The sequence below is a fragment of the Cervus elaphus genome, chromosome 14 (assembly GCF_910594005.1).
Source record: "Cervus elaphus chromosome 14, mCerEla1.1, whole genome shotgun sequence".
NCBI classification, from domain to species: Eukaryota; Metazoa; Chordata; class Mammalia; order Artiodactyla; family Cervidae; genus Cervus; species Cervus elaphus.
In genome coordinates this window covers 81310752-81335006 of record NC_057828.1, presented here as the reverse complement: position 1 = coordinate 81335006, position 24255 = coordinate 81310752, and the positions used below count along the sequence as shown (strand labels likewise).

General features: G+C 51.8%; 1 protein-coding gene across 13 annotated transcripts in view; it reads left to right on the top strand.

The window, feature by feature from the left end:
• Positions 1 to 24255, top strand: part of NAV1 (neuron navigator 1) — a 190661-nt gene that overhangs the window by 140875 nt on the left and 25531 nt on the right. The window lies entirely within an intron of this gene.

Sequence of the window (24255 nt, the reverse complement as noted above, 5' to 3'; positions counted from 1 at the left end):
AATGGTCCATTTTCAGACTTCTGTTTAGCCCAAATTCTATGCTAATTATGGAAGTATATTATACATCCTGTTTTTTGACGGCAAATTACAAAGACCACCTGAAAAAACGCAACCTTTAAAAATACCAGCATGTATTTGTTCAGTCTCTACCATGTGATACTTTGGGCCCACAGCATGCTAGGTGCTGGAGGAATGCAGACCCCCACCGAGCTGGCGCTTCTCCATCTGTTCAGCTGTGTCGTGAGCACCCCCGATGTGGGAGTTGGGGACACAGTGGTGGACAGTCCCTGCCCTCAGCAAGCTTGGAGTCTTGCAGAGCAAACAGACAAGCAACAGTCAGCAGACAGGACTTCCCTGGTGCTCCATTGGTTAAGAATCAGCCTTGCAGTCCAGGGCATGGGTTAGATCCCTGGGTCGGGACGATCCCACGTGCCGTGTGCCAGCTCCTGAGCTGGGGCTCTAGGGCCTGTGCTCTGAGACGAGAGAAGCCGCCACAGTGAGAATCCCGTTTGCCACAACAGAGTAGCCCCCGACTCGCAGCAACTAGAGAAAGCCCTAGCGCAGCAACAGAGACCCAGCAGTCAAATAAGTTAGTTTTTAAAAATGTCAGCAGACACATGTACACAGCATTGAGAATTTCAAGACACATGAGAGGCAGTCGTGCAGGAGGAAGTGGATGTACCTGTGGTACCCGGAAGCAGACAGGGCGGGAGGACTTCATGGCGAAGGCGGCATCTTCCCTGGGCCTTGACGATAAAGTCAGAGTTTCCCAAATGAACATGAGCTCCTCTGAGGAGACAGGGAGGAGATTTTCCTTGGTGGGAGGCTCTGTGCCATCTACCGGCTTCTCTGCCCAGACCCACCCTCCCCGGGATGTCCACCGTCACACAGGCTCCTAGTGTGAGACAGACAGCTCTGTCCATCCTTGCATGTTCAGCTGCACCAAGAGCCCTGCCTGAAAGCCTCTGATCTAGTAGCACAACCTGCTGTTTCCTCTGGACGGGATCCAGTGTCACCTCAAACCACGTTCATGGCTGGAGGAACAGAGCCCCTCACCCTCGCCCTCAAAGCAGTCAGGTGATGCTGCCCCGTGGAGGATGCAGAAACTACAGGAAAACACTGAGACGAAAGAACGTCGCAGCACCTCCCCAGACCCGCCACGAGCACGTGTGCGCATGCTCGGCAACCCAGCTGTCCTGTCAGTGCAGTCGGGGATGCTCACTGCGGCCGTGCACGCACGGAGGCTGCAGCAAGTGCCAGTTGCCTCCTGGGGGGACTTTTCTCCTAGATGTGTTGCTGCTGGGGCCGTTTGAGTAGCAGGGGGCTCATTCAAAAGAGGAGATGGGAGGGAAGCCCTGTATCTGACTTCCCTGCCCTGCACCGAGCTGGGGCCGCACTTTTTCTGTGTTTACTCTGCATGACGACCTCAAAAGGCTGCTGATGACATGACCACTGGGGAGCTGGGGGTGAGTTTGGGGTGAGGGTGGTGGACAGACGTGCCTATCCCAGGTTGTAGGTTGGTGAAGCAGAAGTTCGGACACAGTTCTGGCTGGTCCCTCTGCCCGTTGCACCCTGGGCGGGATGTCTGGTTAAGGAGCCTGGTGCTTTCTGAAAGCTTGAGGACACTGGGGCTTCCTCGGGGAATGGTCGCTCTCTGCAAGCAAGGGCTGGTGGTGTGTCAGTTCAGCCTCCAGGGAAGCTGCTCTCCAGCCTGTTTCTACTTTTCCCCCAACAGTCATTCACTGCGTGATGCTGGCTGTGTCCAACCACAGGTTCCTGCGGACAGGGTCTCTTACTCAAAAGTGATGTGTATGTGGAATTAATAATGTTCTTTGGACGATGACAACAAATAGCCAGCAGGGTCCCATCAAGACAGTTTATATAACAGGTCAGATGTGGATAAATCGTATTTTTTGAATTTTACTGTATTGAAATATAGTTGATTGGCAGTGTTGTGTTAATTTCTGCTGCACAGCGAAGTTACTCAGTTATACATGTGTGCACTATTTTCCACGCTCTTTTCCATTGTGGTTTATCACAGGATATTGACTGTAGTTCCAGAGGGTGGCTAGGGAGGGATGGGCTGCGAATTTGAGGTTAGCGAGTATACCGGTGGCCAGTGCTCTGTCACGCTAGCTCTTTAGGGTCAAATGGCTACATGGAATAAAGCAAGTCAGTTCTCCACCAGCGCCTGTTGAAACTGCCTCCTGTATGCCAGGCATCGTTGTGATCACTGCAGACAGAACAACAGACAGCTTACTTCAGTGGCCGTGGCGGTACGATTAACTTGTAATAGGGTGGGGTGCCGGCTTCTGACACTGGGATGCCAGTATCTGCAGTGAGAAGCAAGCGGTCAGAAAGAGAAGAGACTCACAGCCATTGGGAAGCAGCTGTCAGGAGGGCAATGGGCGTGGCGGGCTCGTGGCACGCCGTCACCCTCTGGACATTTGGCCCTTTCTTCCTAGTGACTGTCCGGTGTGCGTTCCGTGCCCATAGTTCATACTGTTTGTCCCATTTGAGCTCCTCTCTTTCAGTTCCACTTTTTCACAAACATCCTTGCAATTTCCAGGCTCTGGGTTCCCAGCTCAATGTCCATGCCTGCTGCTCCTGAGAGTTGGTCCCTGGAGCATTGTTCTCCCAGAACTCAGCTCCCATGGCAGACCCGGGAGAGGGGTTCCCTCGAACATGGGCTTCATGCTTAGCAACTTTGCCTTTCGGGCCAGCCTCAAGCTGCTGTTGGGGAGGACTTGTGAATAACCTCTTCCTACAAAGATGGCTCCCCTGAATGAGGAAAGCCCATTAAGACCACTCTTCTTAGTGCTCGAATGTGTTTTAGAATTATCTTCAAAGTACAGTGAGCTGTATGTTAATTGATGAATTTCCCTCCATTTTCCTTGGTCCACTGTTAGCAGGCCAGCTCCTATAAACGGACTGAGAGAGAGGGGATGTGTAATGAGACCAGTCTCATCCTGTGCCTTATGGAAATCCCCTTCGTCCTCCACGAGGCACCTCATGTTTGCATTATCTTCCAAGTGCTTGTGTCCGGCAGTCTCTGCATGAAAAGCCTGGGCACAGCGGTGGCCCCAGAGGCTGTGCAGGCAAGGGGTTGTATGGGAGGGGAGGGGAGCTCGGCTCCCTCAGCAAGACCCTCAGGGCATTGACCAAGTTCTTCCACTCAGGCCTTGGGGACAGCATGCAGGGGCTGCTGGCCAGACATGCGGTGACTCTGGATCTGTCCCGCGTCAGAGCAGAAGGGGAAGGATAACAGGATGTTTTCGTTCTGTCTGTCGCCTGAAGGCTCCTTCTCCAGAAATACAAGCCAGTTTGATTTTAACTTCTCTTTTAATTTCAGTCTTCCTTCTTTCAACTTCTTTAAAGATTATGCAGAGAGCCCCAGACTGGTCAGAAAGCCTCAAAGCAGAGATTCCAACTCCAAGTTGCCCAAGAAAAGCATGTTAATACCCAAAGTCATTTCATAGCCAGTCATTTCCTGTGTTCTCAAGACTGTTATTTTTTCCTAAGATATGTGCCTTTAGAGAACAAAAACTTCTGTCCCTCTTGACCTGGGGGAGATGAGGTGGCAGGAGGCGTGATGGAGGAACGGGTAAGTGTACATTCTGTACCCAGACAGTGTTGAAGAACAGTTTCGATGCTGAAGTGAAGAGATGAAGTACCCAAAAATCCAGTGTTGGCTTTGCCACTGACTTGTTCTGGAACCCAGGGTGAAACTCCCCCTCCTAGTTTCCCTTTGAAGGAGAAGTAGGGCCACTGCAGTGGAGAGGCTCACGGGCGGTGGTTCAGAGGGAATGGAATGTCTGAGTGGAGAGTGATGGCTTGAGAATTTGTTCCAGAATGATGGCAGTCAGCCTCAGAGAATCATCCTCAAGGGTGTTGAACGCTATAACCAGTTCCCAAAGTGGCTGGGTACGTACATTTGCAAAATACTGCGGATACTTCAAACCTGATTCTGTAAGAACTGTGTGGAACACCTGCCTTTCAGAACTGTGTGCGTGCTCCCTCTGGCACTTGCAGGTGAGGGTTTGAGAAGTTTAAATCTTTTCAGTTCCCTGTTATTTTTTCCTCCATTCATCCTTCGTCCTTAAGTGGGTAGCCTGTCGTGCCTGGGGCAGGGAATGAATGTCTCTACCTTGCCTGAACACCTGCCTGTGGTTTGTTTCTCTGAACTAAGATCTTTGTTTCATCTCCTTACTGATTAAGAATTAAGATTCCTTTTCTTTTCATTCTTTTTGTTCAGGGCTTTGTCATAGGTGAGAGATGGGCTTACTTTCACATGCATGGAAAACTCTCCCTAAAAACTTGGAGTCTTTCACATGCATTAGCTGGGTTTTCCTCTGAGACTGACCTTTGACCTACCCTCACAAAGTGGTATTCAGCTGTCCTGCTCTCTGAAGTGAAAATCTTCAGAACCCTCAACAAAGATGCTTCACTGAGAGTAAGCAGTCCGTGGACTAAATGGCTCTTGATAAGAAGGCACTTAATTTGGAGATAAAGGCGAGACATCTATAAAAACCACAGTGCCCACCACAGCCAGATCACTGACCCCTCGTGGTGGGGGCAACAGTTCGGCCTTCCTTAAGACCTCGATTAAAGAGACAAGTGAGCTTTCTAGTCAGTGGGGTTTCCGGATGCTCAGATTTCTTTGGACAAACCTGCCCAGTCCTCCCTGGGAGGATTAAGAGTGGAGAATCTTAGTGAGGGGATGAGAAGCAGTCAGAACACACGAATCTGGAGGGCCTCTCAGGAGCACCTCTTTTAAATCCTGAACAAGTGCTGGTTTTCAAGGACGTAAGCATTATAGGCTGGTTGGCAAGCAAACAAGGGGTTCCAGGCATCACCTTAGACAAAGTGCGAGAAAGGTAACAGATTATAGCATCGCCTTTTTTCCCTTCTTGCTCTCTAGAAATGTAAGGAAACACTGAGGAACAGGCCTTGGGTGCTTAATTGTGAGGTTGGTTGAGGAGAAGGAGACAGAGTGGCGAGGGAGGGAAAAGTTAGGGTTTGGTTTACACAAGAAAATCATTTCCAAGGACTGTGTTTGGAGTCCTTGCCTGCCAGTTGTGTGCAGACGCCCAGGTTTCCTTGGTGTGAGGAAACATCCCTCGTGTCTACCTCACAGTGGTAACTTGCAGATTTTTCCCCCATGAAGCTTTTATTTTTGGAAACCACTGTAAATTACATGTTGGGACCTATTATTAACTGCTCATTTTATGCTGCTATTGGAAATCTTTACATTAGGAAAGAATGCACGGGTTGTTGGGGGTCAGGTGAGGGGGGAGGCTCAAGTTAAAAGGTACCTTGCCTAGCATCCCAGACCTGGGGTCTGAGAACAGATTAGAGACCCATATGCCCTCAGGCAAAGAAAGCTCTCTGGTCGCCTGCCCAGGACTGCCTTCCCAGATGAACGGCACTCACGGATTTAAGAGGTGGCTGTCTCGAGGGAGAAGACTGTCTCTTTGGGAGCCACAGTGCTGTAAGTACTGCAGTCCAGCCTCGAGGACACGTTGATGAGGGACTATACGGCATGTTTCATAAATAGAGAAAGCAGAAGCAATTTCACCATGTACATTTCAGCCCATAACTGGGTGATTGGAAAAGGCCCATGTTTAATTGAATCCCAGCACATGGTGTCTGACAGGAAGACCTGGTGGCCTTCAGCTTGACCACTGCCTGGGATTGGAGAGAAGAGCCCTCCATGAGTCCTCGCTCAGGGCGGCCTCAACTCAAATGCTGAGCGCTCTTGGCCAGAAAGGGCCTCCTGGGCTTCCATTTCGGGTGTGCTTGGAAGACATCTGAACTGCACCGCATGTAACTTCCTTGCCGATTCTGCTCCTGACTCATTTTCGATCTGTCCTGGGCAGACTCCACATAGGATGGCTCTTTGGAAACAGGGCTACGTAAGTGTTGGCCTCTGGTGGGTGAATGTAGGGGATTGTTGTGAAACCAAAGACCCTCCCAGAGACAGAAGCCAGGAAAGTGTGCACCACAGGGACACACCGGAAGGGAGACAGGCCTCCCCGCAAGCAGACCAGTTAGCAGCCGCCGTGCCGTTGACAGGCAGGGCAGGTTGCTGCGGATGTGGAGTTAGTGGCCGGCTGGTTGACCTGCTCTTGGTGGGGAGTATGTGACTTGGTCCTGGGGCCAGGCTGACACAGGAAGACCCTGCGGACCCCCGGTTAGGGCTCTGCCACTCCAGGGCCACACTAAAGGCAGGTGTCCCCACGGCGTCCACCGTAGGCCTTGCCCAGCACCCAGGCCGTTGCTACCAGGGGTATTTTAGTTTCACCTGTCGCCACAAAGAGTCCTTTGCTCAGTGCCATTCTGGAGACGACTTCACACTCAGGCCACGTGGGCTCTCGATGAATCCCATGTGGAAGGAGGTGGACAGGGCTCCGGAAAGCCCTCCCACCCAGGCCGAGGCACCTGAGTCGTCGAGAGCTGCCTGCACCGTCCCAGCCCCGTGCCACCGACTTGCAGGGGCACGCTGTCCACTGGCCTGTGCCAAGGGAGCCGACGTGCGCTCGTGGAAGGGCCTGTGGGGATGGCTGGCCTGCTGTGTGCTCAAGCCCTTGTCCAGTTCCTGAGAAGCAGACCACTCTCGGGAGTTTTCTGTTTGAGTCTTCAGGCCTTTTGAGGTCCAGGACCAACCCCATTTCTTCATGATTCTCCATTCCAGACCTCAGTAACTCGGCAGAGCAGATACAAATTGCCTTTGACTTGGAGACCATCTTTTTATGCAAAAGTCCCCTGGAGGCTTGTAAGTGATCATTGCCCTGCAGCAGAACATCATTTGGAAAGCTGCCAAACCACACCCTGCAGAGTGACACGCCAGAGAGCTCCCTGTGATCTGAGCAAATGCCCAATTTAGCTTCGCTAGTTCTACCACGCCTAACTAGAGCTGTCTCCCTCCTGATGGGAATATTTCTGTTCTGCTCAGTGGTTAATGACAGGTCTTTAGTCAGACAGATCGTGACACTAAGGGAGGCTGTGGGGCCAAGGGCAGGCTTGTGACCTTTAGAGTGAAAGTGTTCGTCGATCAGTCGTGTCTGACTCTGTGTGATTCCATGGGCTGCAGCCCGCCAGGCTCCTCTGTCCATGGAATTCTCCAGGCCAAATGCTGGAGTGGGTAGGCATTCCCTTCTCCAGGTCTTAAATCTTTTCCCCTCTCTTACAGGTAAAATGGAAATAATATCCTAGTCCAGGCTGATACGAATATTAAGTGAGGTTGTGCATGTATGTAAGTGTCCAGGACAGTGGTTAGACACGTATTTAAATATTGGACATACGGTAACTATTGTTTTCACAATCTGGTGATGTTCACAAGAAAACTAAGGTTAGAATATATGCATGGATGAGCACAAATCCATCCCAACTAGAAAACAGTGTATAAGGCATGCCCTTCTGATGAAAGCAGGTGCCGTGGATCTGGAGGAAAGCAGCATGCTGCTGCTGCTGCTAAGTCACTTCAGTTGTGTCCGACTCTGTGCGACCCCACAGACAGTAGCCCACCAGGCTCCCGTCCCTGGGATTCTCCAGCCAAGAATACTGGAGTGGGTTGCCAGTTCCTTCTCCAATGCATGAAAGTGAAAAGTGAAAGTGAAGTCGCTCAGCCATATCTGATTTCTAGCGATTCCATGGACTGCAGCCTACCAGGCTTCTCCGTCCATGGGATTTTCCAGGCAAGAGTACTGGAGTGGGTTGCCATTGCCTTCTCCGAAGCAGCATGCTAAAGACAGCTTTTTACCTGTGAGCATTTTGGAGTCGCTCTTTGGACATCCACAGTGCACTGGGTGGTGGGAAGGTGGAGAACCTGCTTAGCTGTGAGGAAGGTTACAGGCAGGTGAGTGAGTGAGCTTGGTAACTTCTCGACTCTGCAGACGGAAGGGGACCGTCATGCTGGGCTCCAGCGTTTCTGGTGTTGGGTGGCATGATGGTCAGTAGCATCATTTAAGGGTGTCTTCCAGAAAGCCTCGCATCTTCAGTACAGCTGCAGACCTTGCTCTGGTCCATTGCTGCATGTGTGTCCAGCAGTGAAGAGTCCTGCCGGTCCTGTCTACCAGGTGGGCACAGGTCGTAACTCCTATTGGGTCAGACCCCTGCTGCCTGCTGAGTAAGCGAACAGCAGCTTTGCACAAGGCAGCCTGACTCACACGTGGACTGCTTTGCTACAACTAAAATCTTTATCATTAAAACCACACAGATAAACAAACGTCCCATTGTGAAACATGCCCTTAAATTCTCCTACCTTCTCAAGACCATTTCTTTTGAGATAATGACATCAGGGTGGCAACAGAGGCATCCAATGAGCTCCCCCAGGAGCAAATTGAGAAGCCTCACTGGCAATGCACTGATGCTCCTTTGAGGCCTCAGCTGCTGATTCTTTGTGGAGAGAAAGCTGTTACCACCCTGGACTCCTACAGCTCTGGCCACTGCCAGCATGTACGACAGACATTTTTCTTTTGGAATTTGAGTGAGGATATGACATGAAGATGAGTTGCAGGCATTACGGGTGTGAAGAAATCCAGCCAGAGCCACTTAAAACTGCAAGTGACCTAAATGGGCGCTATCCAAGTGTTCCTGGAACCTGGGAAGCAGCTTCACCTTTACCCCCAGGTGTTTCTTCCTTACATTCAGTGAAGGGACAGCAGTTTCTGTGACCGTGCCTCTGACCTGCTCGAGAGTAACCTGCCTCGTCCACGGCCGGCTGTCGGCGGGACTCCTCCCCAGAGGTCTCGGGAGGGTGGCAGCTCCTCGCAGGTGCTCACCCTCTGCCCTGGATTGATTTCTCAGTGCCGCTGCTGAAAAGGAAGGCCAGTCGCGGATTCGGATGACATTGCCTGTGTGTGCCCTGAAGGCCGCCGTCCTGTCACCAGCTCTGTATTTATCCTGAGCTGATCCTCTTGGTGGACGTGAAGGGCACTCGGGTCTCTGACCACACCCTCCCAGGGGTCCGGCAGGACACATGCAAGCAGGCGGACGCGGGGAAGTTTCTCTTAGGTCCTAGATTGGGAGTGTGTGTTTGCTCTGTTCTGCTGGCTTTCTGAATGAATGTTCCTTGTCACGCTCCTCTCTGGTGGATGAAACGAGGACACTGTCAGGGTGATCACAGGCGGGAGACAGGTGGTGTGTTGCTGTCTGTTTCGAGTCAGGATTTTTAACTGGATGAGGAGACTCAGTGACCAGAAAAATGATGTCCTTGGTTTTTAATGTGGAAATACTAGGAGGAAATTGGAAAGTGGGCTTTTATTATTTAATAGAGGAAAAGAGAAGAAAGGCGATAATGCAAGGCCAGGGATTCTGAGGTGAGAGGTTGAATGTGACACAGGGTGGTCAGAAGAAGGGTGTGAGGTGTTCAAAGGGAAGGCAGGGCCGCCAGGTCTGTGGGAGGCCGCGTCCCGCCCAGTGCCTGCGCACAGCTGGGTGCTCACTGCCCACGCTGCCACTCACGGCGTCCTGGTTGCACCCCCTGCCACCGCTTCTGATGCCTGCCCTGTGCTCCCAGGCTGCTTTGCGATCTGGAGCCGGGACCCCTCTGTTGCCGTGACCCTAACGGGAGACCAGGACGTCCCAGTCTGCCCCATCCCTGGGGCAAGGTCTGTGCTTCTCACTAGAAAAGGCTTTGCTTCTGTCAGCTTCACATCATCTACTCTTAAAACTACAAATATGTTTGAATCTATCTCATCCTGTTTTAAGGCAGTGCCTCCTCCTTCAGTTCAGTTCAGTCGCTCAGTCGTGTCCGACTCTGCGACCCCATGAACTGCAGCATGCCAGGCCTCCCTGTCCATCACCAACTCCCAGAGTCTACCCAAACTCGTGTCCATCGAGTCGATGATGCCATCCAACCATCTCATCCTCCGTCGTCCCCTTCTCCTCCTGCCCTGATTCTTTCCCAGCATCGAGGTCTTTTCCAATGAGTCAGCTCTTCGCATCAGGTGGCCAAAGGGTTGGAGTTTCAGCTTCAACATCAGTTCTTCCAATGAACACCCAGGACTGATCTCCTTTAGGATGGACTGGTTGGATCTCCTTGCAGTCCAAGGGACTCTCAAGAGTCTTCTCCAACACCACAGTTCAAAAGCATCAATTCTTCGGCGCTCAGCCTTCTTTATAGTCCAACTCTCACAGTGAAGGGCAGGCCAGCCTAGAGCTTCCTCTCTTCCTTCTCTTTTCCTCTCCTGCCTCCTCCATCCCCACCCCCAACCTTTTCTTCTCCTGTGTCAAAAGGAGCCAGTAACATTGCTGGTAGGAAAATCTTGTTTTGACTTGTAAACCCAGCAGGTTGGATAAGAAGGGCACTGAAAGGGAATAAAGGAGAGGTCTTTCTTAGTCTAGAGTTGCGTTTTGGTCCAAGACTTGTCAGCTGAAGAGTTACTTTCCATTTTGCTCTAGTTTCTTCTAGCCTAGTGGTCAGCAAACTTTGGCCTTCTGGGCCAAATCTGGCCCACTGCCTGTTTTGGTTTGGCCCACAGAGCACAGAATGGTTTTCACATTTTTAAGTGATGTGAGAGGGGAAATTAAAAGAAGGGTAATACTTTGTGACACCTGAAAGTCATATGAAACTCGAGTTTCATTTCCGTACTGTCTGTGGCTGTGTTCCTGCTTCGGGTGCACAGAGCGTGGCCATCAAAGGCTAACGTGATGACCGCTCTTCCAGGAGAAACTTGCCAAGTCCTGCTCTAGGTGCAGAGCTTCCCGGCTTTTCAGAGTACCGTCGGTTGTGTCTAACTCCTTATTGGTTTAAAGACGGTGCAGGAGTGCAAGAAGGCCCGTACGTCGTCCCTTCCGTCAGCCAGGGGTTTGGGAGTTGGGTGAGGCCGTCCTGACAAGAGCCTCCGAAAGAGCCAGGGATGTGGGGAGGAAGCAGGAAGTGTCTCCCGAAACGCCAGCGCTGACAGCATTTTCACCCCTTTCCAAAAGCCTGTGAAACGGGACGTCTGTGTTGACTTTAGGAAGCGAAGGGGCCGTGGGTCCCAGACAGCATGCTGTCGACTGTTCCTCTTGATGAAGACGCAGACACTCAAACTGGGATCACTTTTAACGCTCGGCACCTTAATTTTGTGATGTGTTAGTTTTTGTCAGAATTTTCTTTGTCCAGGTTAGGAATCAAAATTATTTTCCCAGATGTTCAACTTTCAGAACATCCTGCTGGAAGGTGCTGGATGACTTGTTTACACCTGGGGAAATTGAGGCCCAGGGGATTCAGCTACAGTACTGAGTGCAGAGGGAATGGCCCCCGGTGCTGCCCTTCATCCTCCAGAGGTGGACAGGCTGCATCCTGTGGGGTTCTCCCTCGTCTTCAGGTTCCCAGTTACGTTTTACTCTGTGAAGGATTTAATTTCTTCACTCTGAAAAATAAGGAAGTGCCTTTTTTCACTCCTACTTCTGAGAAAGTAGGAATCTCTGAAACAAGAGAGAACCCCATCGGGCTTCGGCCAGCTGAGTCAGCATTCCTCACCCGCAGTTGGTCTTAATTAGAGAGACTCCTGTTCAACAGCTCCGCGTTCTGCTGTTTCCTACGCTCTGGCCCTGCCAGCTGACATGGCAAAGCCATAAGCCACACCTCGGAAACCCTCGCTCATTCCTCCCCATCCTCTCCCTTCTCTGTCTCGCCCGCCACCCTGCAATTATCCTTTCCCACATGAAGATGCCAATGAGATACATTGATTCCTCTAATCCAGTTGCAGCCATTCAGTTCCAAAAAGTGCTGACCAAGCTGTTTGCAGGGCTGAATGACCACGTATGGTGTCATTGGGGGAGCACACCCAGAACCTGGTTTCATCATAAGAACATGGGTTTTCTCCAGCAGGACACCCCTGCCAAGTTAGAGCAGCAGCCGTCGCTCACTCCTGCCTCCTCGCCCCTCCCAGCCCGTACCTTCTGCTGAGCCTGCTGATGGATCTGGGTGCTCTACGTGAACTGTAATGACCTGTGGAGTCACAATCAAAGACCTCATGTTAGTAAACCGCTGAACTGAAAACTGCCTGGACCCTGGAGGTGGTCAGGCTCCAATGTTTTCATGTATGAATATAGAATCAGCTAATTGTACCAAATACCGAAGGCTGGGAGTTTAGACAATAGAAATCAATTCTCGCACAGTCTGGGAGGCTGGGATTCTAAGGTCAGGGTGCTTGGTTTCTGGTGAGAACTGTCTTCTGGCCGAGTCAGGCCCTCACATGGTGGGTCCTCCTCCTTAAAACATCAGTCTTGTTGGATCAGGGCCCCACCCTCCTGACCTCACTTAATTAACCTTAATGACCTCCCTAGAGGTCCTAGCTCCAAATATAATCATTGGGGGTTATAGCCTCAACTTAAGGGTGTGGGGGGACACATTTCAGTCTGTAACAGTGGTCTAAGTGGGAGAAACTGTCTTAACCTCAGGGTAGAGATTAAATGCCAGAATCAAGAAGGCTATGCTTGAAGCAGGGTGTTAGGAGGCAAGATGATAATTTAAAAGAACTTTTCTCTGAGTCACAGACATTTGAGACTCCGAAGGTGTGATCAGACACTGGAAAATTGCACGTATGCACAGAACTTCCTACGTTACCTGCAGGAGCACCCAGTCCTCCAGAGTTAAGCACTCGAAGCCAGCGGGCTCATTCTCTAGATCATTCTTTTGCCAGTGCTGAGCCGGCCTCCCTCCAGATTCAGACACAAGCTGAATCTTGACCGGGCGGGGTTCTGCCGAGGCCAGGACCGCATCCCCCTGCAGTAACCCTTCCAGGAGAGGGGAGGGGGCTGTGCTGGGTGGTGACAGCGGTCAACTCTGGCAGGGGAAGGGTGCAGGGAGCTAAGATGGGGATGCGTCCACGAGGGTGCCGTTCACACTCTCGGTGGCCGAGCAGCCTGTGTGCTTATAGCAGCCCCTCCAGATGCCCACGTGGAAACTAGGAGCTGAGCCACTTGACAGACAGAGGCGGCAGTGGAAATGGTGATTCCGCAACTCGGCGGGATGATCAAAGTACAGGAGGGCATGGCATCTGATTTTCTTGACTTTCACTTGAGTTGGGTTTGACCTCCAGGAAACACTTCCTGAATCTGTGGTGTTCATCTTCATAATCTTCCAGGCCAGGTCTGAGTAAGGATTCATCACCAAGGTGTTGCCCAGGTCTCACAGAGTAATGGGCTCCAAAACGGTGTTGTGGGATCTGCAGAGATTAAATATGAATGTTAGAGTCCCCAGCCCATTCACAAAATTAGCCTCAGCATTTGAGAGTTGGACAAAATTCAGCAGATCTGCAGTCCAGGAAGTGTCTGTAACAAGTTGCTGAAGCCCTCAGTTTTCTTAGGGATGGGAGTGAGGGGTATGAGCTCACTGCCATGTACCAAGGGGGCCAAATAAATTCCCCTGATTATACACATCCTCCAGTTTCCTGTTGGATTCTGGTCACTGGGTCCTCAGAATTCCTTCTGCTGGTGAGCTTTACCCTTAGACTTGGCAGACCCCTAGCGCGAGACGTTTACTTTGGCTTCTTCTCTGCCCCACCCCCTCTTCCTCTAAATCTCTCTGCAGTTCGTCCTTGGCAAGACCCGGCTGCCTCGCTGTGGCCTCAGCCAAGCCACAGACGTGTAGTGAAGCTGCGCTCGGCCTGCCCTGCAGAGCTGAGGCCACGCGGGGCGGCGAGAGCTTGCTGGTGCCTGAGCAGAACGCTGGGCTCTCTGCGTGGCCCCCGTCGTTTTCAGAACTGAACCTCACTCAGGTGCTCAGTTACGCTGTGACTCCTCCATCGCCTTGTCTTCTTTCTGTCCCTGTTGTATCACTCATTCGCTTTAACCTCTTAGATGCTCAGGGCTGTGGTCAGTCATTCAGGGTATGTGCCCAGTGCCTCTGCCACACCTGGTGCCATCCGGAGAAGGTTCAGCTGGCACTGACCTAGGTCACAGGCCAACTGCAGCCACAGCCTCGCCAATGAGCCCGCCTCTTCCAGGCGGACAGCCTGTCAACCAAAAGTTTCCTCCAAGACACGGCTTCCAGAAGTTGTGTGAGCCACATCTGTCATTTTAAATTCCCTAGTGGACATGTTTTTAAAAAGTAAAACAGGTGGAATTAATTACAATAACAAGGTTTGTTTAATCCAAGATATCTAAAAATATTATCATTTAAGTATTAATATGAAGTTATTAATAAGATACAGAGCATTCTTTTTTCTTTTTTTTTTTTTTTTTTTTTTTTTTTTTTAGAGCATTCTTTTTTCAAACGAAGTCTCTGGACTCTGGTGCTAAATGTGAACCCTTACCACACCTCAGTTTGGACCGGCCATGTTTCAGGAATTCTGCGTGTAGATGTGCCTGGCCGGTGGCTGCCCTGTTACAGAGACCTGTGAGGGCACTGCGCTGCCCTGGCTGCTCGGTGGGGAAGCATCCACCTGCCGGTTGCAGGAGAGGCAAGAGACGCGGGTTTGATCCCTGAGTCAGGAAGGCCCCCTGGAGGAGGAAATGGCACCCACTCCAGTATTCTTCCTGGGAGATCCCATGGACAGAGGAGTCTGGCGAGCTACAGTCCATGGGGTCACAAGAGAGTCAGACGTAACTTAGTAACTAAACAACAACAGGAGTTGACCCCCTGGCAACCAAGGGGACAGGGTGCTTGCTTGCTGCAGGGGCCAGAGAGCGAGCCTCACCGACCAGCTGTGAGGTCAGGACCCGTCATCGGGCTGGGAGTGAGCTCCAGAGAGGCCTGGCTGTCATCCGAGCTACTCACCTCTCAGAAGGGCCTGCAGGACAGCGAAGGGCAGGGCCTCCTCGAAGTGCACTGAGGAGCATCCAGGATGCTCCGCAGCACCAAGTTCGGCCTCAGGACCGGCCGTCACCTCTGCTGTTTGACCCAGATCCCGGGACCCAGCGTCTTCCTGCTTGAAGACTTCAGGGACTCCCTGGCGGTCCCTGGTTAAGACTGCACCTCCAGTGCAGGGGCTGCGGTTCCGGTCGGGGGAGCTAGGATCCCACTCCCTGCAGCCAAAGGAAACCAAAAACATAAAACAGAGCAACACTGTAACAAATTCAATGAAGACTTTTAAAAAGAGTCCACATCAACAACAAAAAATACTGGAAAAAAAAACACCCTCTGCCCAGGTCTGTAGCAAACAGGTGCTGAAGCAGGCGCCATGGGTCTCGCGGACGCCCCGCGGTCAGCCGTCTCCCACCACAGCCTCGGCAGCTTCATGGGGCTCGGCCGTCACGTTCCGTCCTGGACGGTGAGCAGGGAGGCCGTGGCCGTCTTCAGACCTGGAGCAAGGGTCAGGATGACAGTGATTTGGAGGCTCCTTCCGTGTGTGGTTCTGACTCAGGCTGGTCCTGACCAAGCCCTGTCCACCTTTCTGGTCCCCTGAAGTAGAGCAGTTTGAGCTGCGGGGCCGCCGCGCCATCTGGGGGCCTCGTCCAAAGCGCTTATGCCGGTGGGATGTTCCGTTGTCTTGACCCGCAGCCCATCACGGGAGTCGCCGTCCTCACCGTGGCAGTGGGGCTGGGCTCTGCCCCAGGCCTGAGTCCCGCTGACTCACCTCTGCTCACTGCCACCTGTCTAATGGCCGGGCCCCGCAAGGGTTGAATCGCAGGTCCCGAATTGGTGACTCTCCCCGGGGCCCACCCGATGTCCGTAGGTTCACAGAGCACGGCCACCCTTGCAGGTTCAGTGATGGGCCCTGGAAGCCTCCCACGTCTGACTCGGGCTGCTTTTTATGAGCAGTTGAGGACTGTGTTTCCTGAAGGCTTTCTACTCTGTGGTCAGAGAGCCTTCTGCTGTCCTGGAGCGAGTTTCTGTTCAGAAGGGAGTGATACCAGATGGAGACCAGGAGGGCTTGGGCGTCTGCTGGGGCTGTAACCTCAGGCTTCCAGCTCCGTCAGCTCCACCTGGGAGCAACGTGTGTGCTCACTGTGTCCTGGTGGTCTCCTCGGGGGTGCAGAGTGCAGCTGCAAATGCTTCGGGGTTGTTGTCTGCCTGATGCTACCCTCAGAGTCAGCTGTTGTTTAGTTGTTCAGTCGTGTCCAACTCTTTACAACCCCAAGGACTGTAGCTTGCTAGGCTCCTCGGTCCATGGGATTTTCCTGGCAAGAGTACTCGAGTGGGTTGCCATTCCCTTCTCTGGGGGATCTTCCCAACCCAGGGATTGAATCCATGTCTCCTGCATTAGAAGCAGATTCCTTACCACCAAGGCGCTGGGGAAGCCTCACCTGGGAGTGAAAATGACTCCACAAGAAGAAAACAACCAGCCCTGCTCTCACACCAGTCTGTTGGATCTTGGATGTTTCTGAGGAAAAAATAAGGTTTTGTGGACAGAGCTCTTATCCACTAAGTGGTAAATAACCAGAGAAACGTGGTTTCCTCAGGTTCATCTCTTTACTGCTTCATCAGGCACATATATTCTGGACCAAAGGAAAACAGATTCAATGTCAGGCATGACTTCCAAAGACTGCTGGAGAAGGGAGAACTGAGGCCTTTTCCCGTGCACCGCCGGCTCGCCGGCCCGGCCCGCCGCTGGCCCGGGCCCTCGGCCTCTGGTGGCCTGCAGGCTCCCTTGGCCCCTGAGCTCTGGGGGCGACGGCTGGGAGGGGCGCCTGGCCGCAGCCAAGAGCTTTGTGAGCGCTGGCGCGGCCCCCAGAGGGAGGATGCGCCCGCCCCGGGCCTGCAGACAGTCGGGGCAGCGTCCAGGTGCACCACTCCCCTCCGCGGCCAGGTTCTCCTCCCACAGAGATGGGTGCCCCCACGCGGCCCAGGGCCAGGAAGTGGGAACGGGAACAGCAATCAGCCGCCACGCTCGCAGCCTAGATGGAGGGCTTAGTGATTTACTGACGGGAACAGTGCAGAGTCGCCGTACACTGCCACTTCCACCCAGTGGCAGGAAGCTGGAGAAGTAACAATTACGATTTAGAAAAGAAAACCATAAGTGCCTAAGGATACAGAGTGTTCTAACTGAACCAAGTTTCCGGGGAGCAAGAATGCTTGGCGGCTTTCATCCCAGAGGCCCGGTGGGAGGGGGGTCAACCCACCATCAATGAGGAAAAGGAGACAGATGGACTCCGTACAAACTTCTGGAGGCTACATGTGAATTGGCTACAAGGAGACACAGTCACAGAGCAAGTACGACCCCGGCCAGCCCCAGTTCTTTCCCACAACGCCTTCCCTGGGAGCACGCAGGGGCCGCCAGCCGATGACCAAGGACAGGGTAGAGACGGGGCAGACGCCCTTCCCAGCCAGGGAGCACAGAGCAGCCGCCCGGTGCCTGGCCGCACAGCGCAGGAGAAGCTGAGAGCGGGGCCCCCGCAAGCACAAGGCCCTCCTCTCGCGCCCGGGGCAGCCCCTGCGAGCCGGCAGCCGGGCTGCAGAACACAGAGAAGGCTGGCGTCACCACGGTCACGTCCCAGCCCCACAGGAAGAGCAGCCTTGATCCGGCCCCCGAGACGTCAGGACCCGACTTTAACCAAAGTGACCGCAGAGTGACCGCAAAGCCGAGATTTGGCTCCACCGCGGGGGAGGCCGACGCTGCCCTCAGCTCTGGGGCGTTCGTTCCCAGGTATAGCTTCCCATGCACTTACTCACAGAACCGACAGCTGACTCGGTGTTGGAGCTGGCAGAAGGATCATGGAGTACTTTTTCTAAGTACTTTGAAGGATCCGGTAGACGGGCTGGATCACGTGCTTGCGTAGACCGAGAATTCAAGCGGAGATCTGGAAGCTCTACAAAGAGAAAGGTTATCGATTCCCACTGAAGCGAGGATCCTTCAGAAACAAACTACAGGTCACTATTGGAGAACGGATCTCTGGCACAGGGAAGCTGTAACCGCTTCTCTGAGTGTGCACCCCCGCTTTCACAGGTCTGCCTGCTGTGTAGACACTGTGAGAGGCACAGAGGCCAGAACTCTGTCCTGCCCCTCGGGAGACTGCCTGTAAGGCGGACGCTCCCGCAGAGCCCGAGACGTGATGAGGAGACACGGGAAGGGTGATGCAGAGGACCACGGGAGCCTGGAGGAAGCTGGTGTTTGTGTGGACCTTGGCTGCACACCGCGGGGCTGGGAGAAGCCCGTGGAGGCAGATCGGCTCTGCGCGCCCCCCATCAGGTGCCCACAGTGATGCCAGGACTCCTGAACCCTCGCAGAGAGGTCACGCGTGGTGGTGAGGGGCCTCCTGCTGCACGTCGGTGCTTCCATGGAGCAAGAAGGGGGCCCGTGGGAAAGGCGGCGTGCCCTGCCCACCCGTGTCCCACGAGGCTGCGTCACATTCCCGGTGTGCATGGAGAATTAAGCCACCCCACTCTGCCTCCTCTTCTTTCTGATTTCCTGTCTCATTCCCATCTTTCCCCTCCTTGTGTGGTGAGCCAGATCTCCACAGTCTTCATCAAACATCCATCGGCTGATGCTGCCCCGTAGATGTGACCTCCGGGGTGTTCGCCATGTTGACCTCAAATTCAGCCCTGGGCAGAGTTTGCGGGACTTGAGTTCTGAGAGTCCGGCCCCCACGTTTGTGTTCTTAATCATGCAGTACGCGCCTGCTCATGGATGCAGAGTTTGAGTTGGTTGTGTCCGCAGCGAGGAGCTAATGGAGGTTTTGGAAAGGCTGTCAGGCCTCTTCTGATGGTGCTTGGTATATCCCCGGAAGAGGGGGCTCTGTAGACAGTGGGGTGGGTAGAGGCTTTCATGGGGGTTCAAGTGTGAGCACGTCCAGATTTGACCCAGAGCAAAAGCAAGAGAGACGTGAAGGAAGAAAAGGCGACGGGCTGGTGGTACCACAGCCGGGCCTGGGCTGGGGGGTGAGGACGGAGAAGGAGTTGGAGGTGTAGATAAGGTAGGAAGACAGGAAGAAACAGTCATGCTTCTAGTGGAAACAGGAAGTGGGAAGTTTAAGATGTGGCGGGGGAGGGTTAGGGGTTTGAGGGGATGGGTAAATGGGAAGATAAATATCCTGCAGAGAAAGTTCCCCACTTGACCTGTCCCAGGGCGTTAGAGACGCCCCTCGAGTCGCCTCTGCTGTCTGGTTTCTGTGTGACTCAGCCCCTCCTGAGCTGCTTCAGACGCTCTTCACTGTCTTCTCTCAGGCTGAGTGAGAAAGGTCTTACAGTAACCACCCCAGAGGGAGAGCTTGGTTCCAAGTTGGTGGTGTAAAGTGATGTAAACGCACAGGAGAACACCTCTCCTATATGCCAGGTGCCCATTAGTGACTGCTGTTTGGATTTATAGGTAGAATGTAGAATACTAAGTTCTCTGCAAAATGCCAGGCTGGATAACTCACAAGCTGGAATCAAGATTGCGTGGAGAAATATCAACAACCTCAGAAATATCAACAACCTGCAGATGATTCCACTCTAATGGCAGAAGGCGAAGAGGAACTAAAGAGGCTCTTGATGAAGCTGAAAGAGGAGAGTGAAAAAACTGGCTTAAAACTCAACATTCAAAACACTGAGCATGGCATCCAGTCCCATCACTTCATGGCTAATAGATGCGGGAACAGTGGAAACAGTTGACAGGTCCTCCCTGTGAACACAGAGCTTCCAAAGACCTCAGGGTGAGGGGCCCAGGCTTACAGGTAAGCGTCAGCCAAGGATTGTCAGCACTCCCAGAAGTCTCACCAGTAAAGACAGAACAAAGTAAGCTGGAGCCAGGAACTAGGCAGAGAGCTTGTGGACCTGCCCCTCCAGACAGACAAGTGAGTGAGCGTCTCTGAGAGTTAAGAGAAGAGGTTACATCCTTGAGAGAAAGACCGATAATGCTGTTGTATAAAATAGAAACATATTGATAGCAGAAACGGAGATCTTAAAGGAGGCAATGGAGATAAAACTGGGGCCACTGCCCAAAGAGTAGTGTTTAAAATACATACGTGTGTGTGTGTGTGTGTGTGTTGATGGAAAATAAGAGAAAATCAGAACCCCAACCTTAGACTATCGTCTGAGTAACAGTCTAGAGAGAGAGAGCTGGAAAGTGGAAGAAACCGTGAAAGGAGTAACTGGAGAGAGTTTCCCAGGGCTGAGGGCGTGAGTGTCCAGGTGTCAGGGGCCAGGGGGGCACCAGCTCACGCATACACAGGCCTCACCAGCCACATTGTCCGCGATGCCTCAGAACACCAGGGGAGGTGCTGAGTGATCCCAGAGAGGAAACCCACCGAAACCTTAAGGACTGGGAGTCACAAGGGCAGCGGCAGAGGCTGGGCCATGGAGCAAGGCCCTCACGGTTGGAGAGGACATTATCTTCAGCTAGGAGTTCAACGTCCGGCCAAAATCTCACACGTGAAATAGAAAAACAACACTTTGTAATGTGTTAGATCTTATAAAGTCTGCCTTCCGAGGACGCTTTTCCAGGAATCTACTGCAAGAGGCACTCACTGAAACAGGAGAGTGAACTGACGCAGGGGCCGAGGTTCCACCTGAGAGCAGGCTCTCAGAGCCTGCGGCTGGGGTGGCGGGGTGCAGGCAGCAGGGGGCGGGCGGGGGCCGTGCGGGGTGCGTGTCAGTGGGCACGAGAAGCCGTTCCCGTGGTCACCACAGATAAGGGGCGTTTGTCCTCTCCCTGTATAGTGTTTCATAATATTCGAGCCTTGCCTATAGCATATAATACTTGTCTAATTTCTCCAACTGGAGATGCTTACCCCTTCAGTCATGAACACGGAATTTTCCTTTTGTTCAGCACCTACAAAGCAATTTCTCCAGGAAGGCTTCCGGTCATCCAGCCAACCTTCTCGGCAATTAGGCTTATGCTTCCTCATGACCGCAGGAGGGTCTGTGACTCGGGAGGGGACATCTTTGGAGCCAAGAGGAGCGTGTGTCCCCCTCCCCCATCCCAGCCTTAGGCTTTCCGTCAACACGGGAAATGACAGGAAATTTGGGGTTGGTGGACTGCAAAGTCCTCATTACCCATGAGAGTTTTCTCTGCTGTGAGGCCTCAATGACCACCAGTTAATCTCGGTGGAAGGTTCAGTGGAAGGACAGACTTCTCGTGTCTTTGACCTGAGAGAACGCCCTGGGAATTGTGTGTGTGTGCTTGCCAGAGAGCTCATCTTGACCCAGGAGAGCCGATGGGATGTTACAACCATATTGATCTTTCCTCCTCAGTGTCTCTTCTCTTCAAAATGGGGGTGAGGACGACCTTAGCCCAGGACGGGTGTGAGATTTAATATACATCACCACTCGGGGGGGGAGAGTCGGATGGCCATTTTGTGATGGCCGTGATTCCTAGTAATGAAGTCAAGCTCGCTCTGTGGTGTGGTCCAATCCCTTGCTCTTTGCTTTCTCACTGTGTTTGGATTAATCCCTGCAGAACAACAAGCCAAACATCCAAACCACCCACTTTCCTCTTCCCAGCAAATAAATCACAGGGAGACTGGCCTAAGTCTGGGCCAAGCCCTTAGATGCCTTGTGTGTCTGATTTTTGTTCCATGAGATGAAACTCAAAATAAATCAAAAGGGAACAGTGTTCCAGAAACCAGCAGATTCATGGAAAACATCTTCAGCCTCTTCAGCACACATGTGAAGCTGATGAATGAGGGCTTAGAGGTTCCCACGGACACGGGTTCATGCACTGCAGTCTTGCTAGAGGTCCATGTTCAGTTTGAGGCTCCAAAGCTGAAAGTGGAACTTCAGATTTCACAGGAACCTGGAGAACTCTTTAGGGTCCAGAAGGAAGAAATAGAAATGCGGGAAGGCGTGGGGAACAGGACATTTGAAGAAAGGTTGTAGAAGATGGAATTTGAGCTTTGAAAATAATGTGTGAACACAGAGATGCCTTTGGTAGCAAGCTCAGATGATACAAGAGGAGTCTGGTGTGAATAGGGGAGGAGGCATTTCTTTCAGATGTTAAAAGTAAACCTTCTGACAGTGAAACTAGTCAAACACAGAAATCAATGCCAAGGCACTGCGGGAGAGTGGCTGAGGCTGGGTCCGGCTCTCTGGGAGTGTGGACCAGGTTCCGATAGAAAGATGCTCAGGCAGATGCTGACAGCCGTCCATGCTCCAAGCAGCTAGCAGGAAAAGGAGACCTCTGAGCACGTGTGGTCCCTGCGCTGGGCCACCGCGCCCAGAGTGGGGCGCCGTCACCAGAGGAGCAGGGCTTGCTGTTGAGAAGCGGGACCTGGTCTCACTACGGGGTGAACCCTGTAAAGAGAGAAGCATGAGACGTGATGGATCTAAGCCGCTCTGAAAAGATCAGTCTTCTTCCACCCTAGTTACCAGGTATAGAGAATTTTAGAAAAGGGAGACGAAATACCTAAAAGAACACATCTAAAAGTAAAGACATGGTGATTTTAGGATTGGAGGGGACATGGGTTTGTATGGTTAGGTCAATCCAAGAATTGCCTTGTCTTTATAATACACTGTTCTGCTGAGCAGATAGAACATCCTCCTTGGCCAGATAAAGCTCGGTTCAGTTCAGTCACTCAGTTGTGTCCGACTCTTTGCGTCCCCATGGACTGCAGCACGCCGAGCTTCCCTGTCCATCACCAACTCCCGGAGCTTGCTCAGATTCATATCCATCGAGTCGGTGATGCCACCCAACCATCTCATCCTCTGTCATCTCCATCTCCTCCTGCCTTCAATCTTTCCCAGCATCAGGGTCTTTTCCAGTGAGTCAGCTCTTCCCACCAGATGGCCAAAGTATTGGAGTTTCAGCTTCAGCATCAGTCCTTCCAATGCATAATCAGGACTGATTTCCTTTAGGATGGACTGGTTGGATCTCCTTGCAGTCCAAGGGACGCTCAAGAGTCTTCTCCAACACCACAGTTCAAAAGCATCAATTCTTTGGCGTTCAGCTTTCTTTATAGTCCAACTCTCACATCCATACATGACTACTGGAAAAACCATAGCTTTGACTAGACGGACCTTTGTTGGCAAAGTAATGTCTCTGCTTTTTAATATGCTGTCTAGGTTGGTCATAGCTTTTCTTCCAAGAAGCACGCATCTTTTAATTTCATGGCTGCAGTCACCATCAGCAGTGATTTTTGGACCCCCCAAAAATAAAGTCTGTCACTGTTTCCATTGTTTTCCCATCTATTTGCCATGAGGTGATGGGGCCAGATGCCATGATCTTAGTTTTCTGAATATTGAGTTTTAAGCCAACTTTTTCACTCTCCCCCTTCACTTTCATCAAGAGGCTCTTTAGTTCTTCTTCACTTTACTGCTATAAGTGTGGTGTCATCTGCATATCTGAGGTTATTGGTATTTCCCCCAGTAGTCTTGATTCCAGCTTGTGCTTCATCCAGCCTGGGATTTTGAATGATGTACTCTGCATATATAAGTTAAATAAGCAGGATGACAATATACAGCCTTGACATACTCCTTTCCCGATTTGGAACACAGTCTGTTGTTCCATGTCCAGTTCTAACTGTTGCTTCTTGAACTGCATACAGATTTCTCAGGAGGCAGGTCAGGTGGTCTGGTATTCCCACCTCTTGAAGAATTTTCCAGAGTTTGTTGTGATCCACACAGTCAAAGGCTTTGGCATAGTCAATAAAGCAGAAGTAGATGTTTTTTTGCAACTCAGTCTTGCTTTTTCAATGATCCAACAGGTGTTGCCAATTTGATCTCTGGTTCCTCTGCCTTTTCTAAATCCAGCTTGAACATCTGGAAGTTCACAGTTCACATGCTGTTGAAGCCTGGCTTGGAGCATTTTGAGCATTACTTTGCTAGTGTGTGAGATGAGTACAATTGTGCGGTAGTTCGAACATTCTTTGGGATTGGAATGAAAACTGACCTTTTCCCGTCCTGTGGCTGCTGCTGAGTTTTCCAAATTTTCTGGCATATTGAGTGCAGCACTTTCACAGCATCATCTTTCAGGATTTGAAATAGCTCAAATGGAATTCCAATACCTCCACTAGCTTTGTCCATAGTGATGTTTCCTAAGGCCCACTTGACTTCTCATTCCAGGAAGTCTGGCTCTAGGTGAGTGATCACACCATCGTGGTTTATCTGGGTTGTGAAGATCTTTTTGTATAGTTCTATGTGTTCTTGCCACCTCTTCTTCATATCTTCTGCTTCTGTTAGGTCCATACCATTTCTGTCCTTTATTGAGCCCATCTTTGCATGAAATGTTCCCTTGGTATCTCTAATTTTCTTGAAGAGATCTCTTAGTCTTTCCCATTCTATTGTTGTCCTCTATTTCTTTGCATTGACACTGAGGAAGGCTTTATCTCTCCTTGCTCTTCTTTGGAACTCTGCATTCAAATGGGTATGTCTTTCCTTTTCTCCTTTGCCTTTCACATCTTTTATTTTCTCAGCTATTTGTAAGGCCTCCTCAGAGAAGCATTTTGCTTCTTTGCATTTCTTTTTCT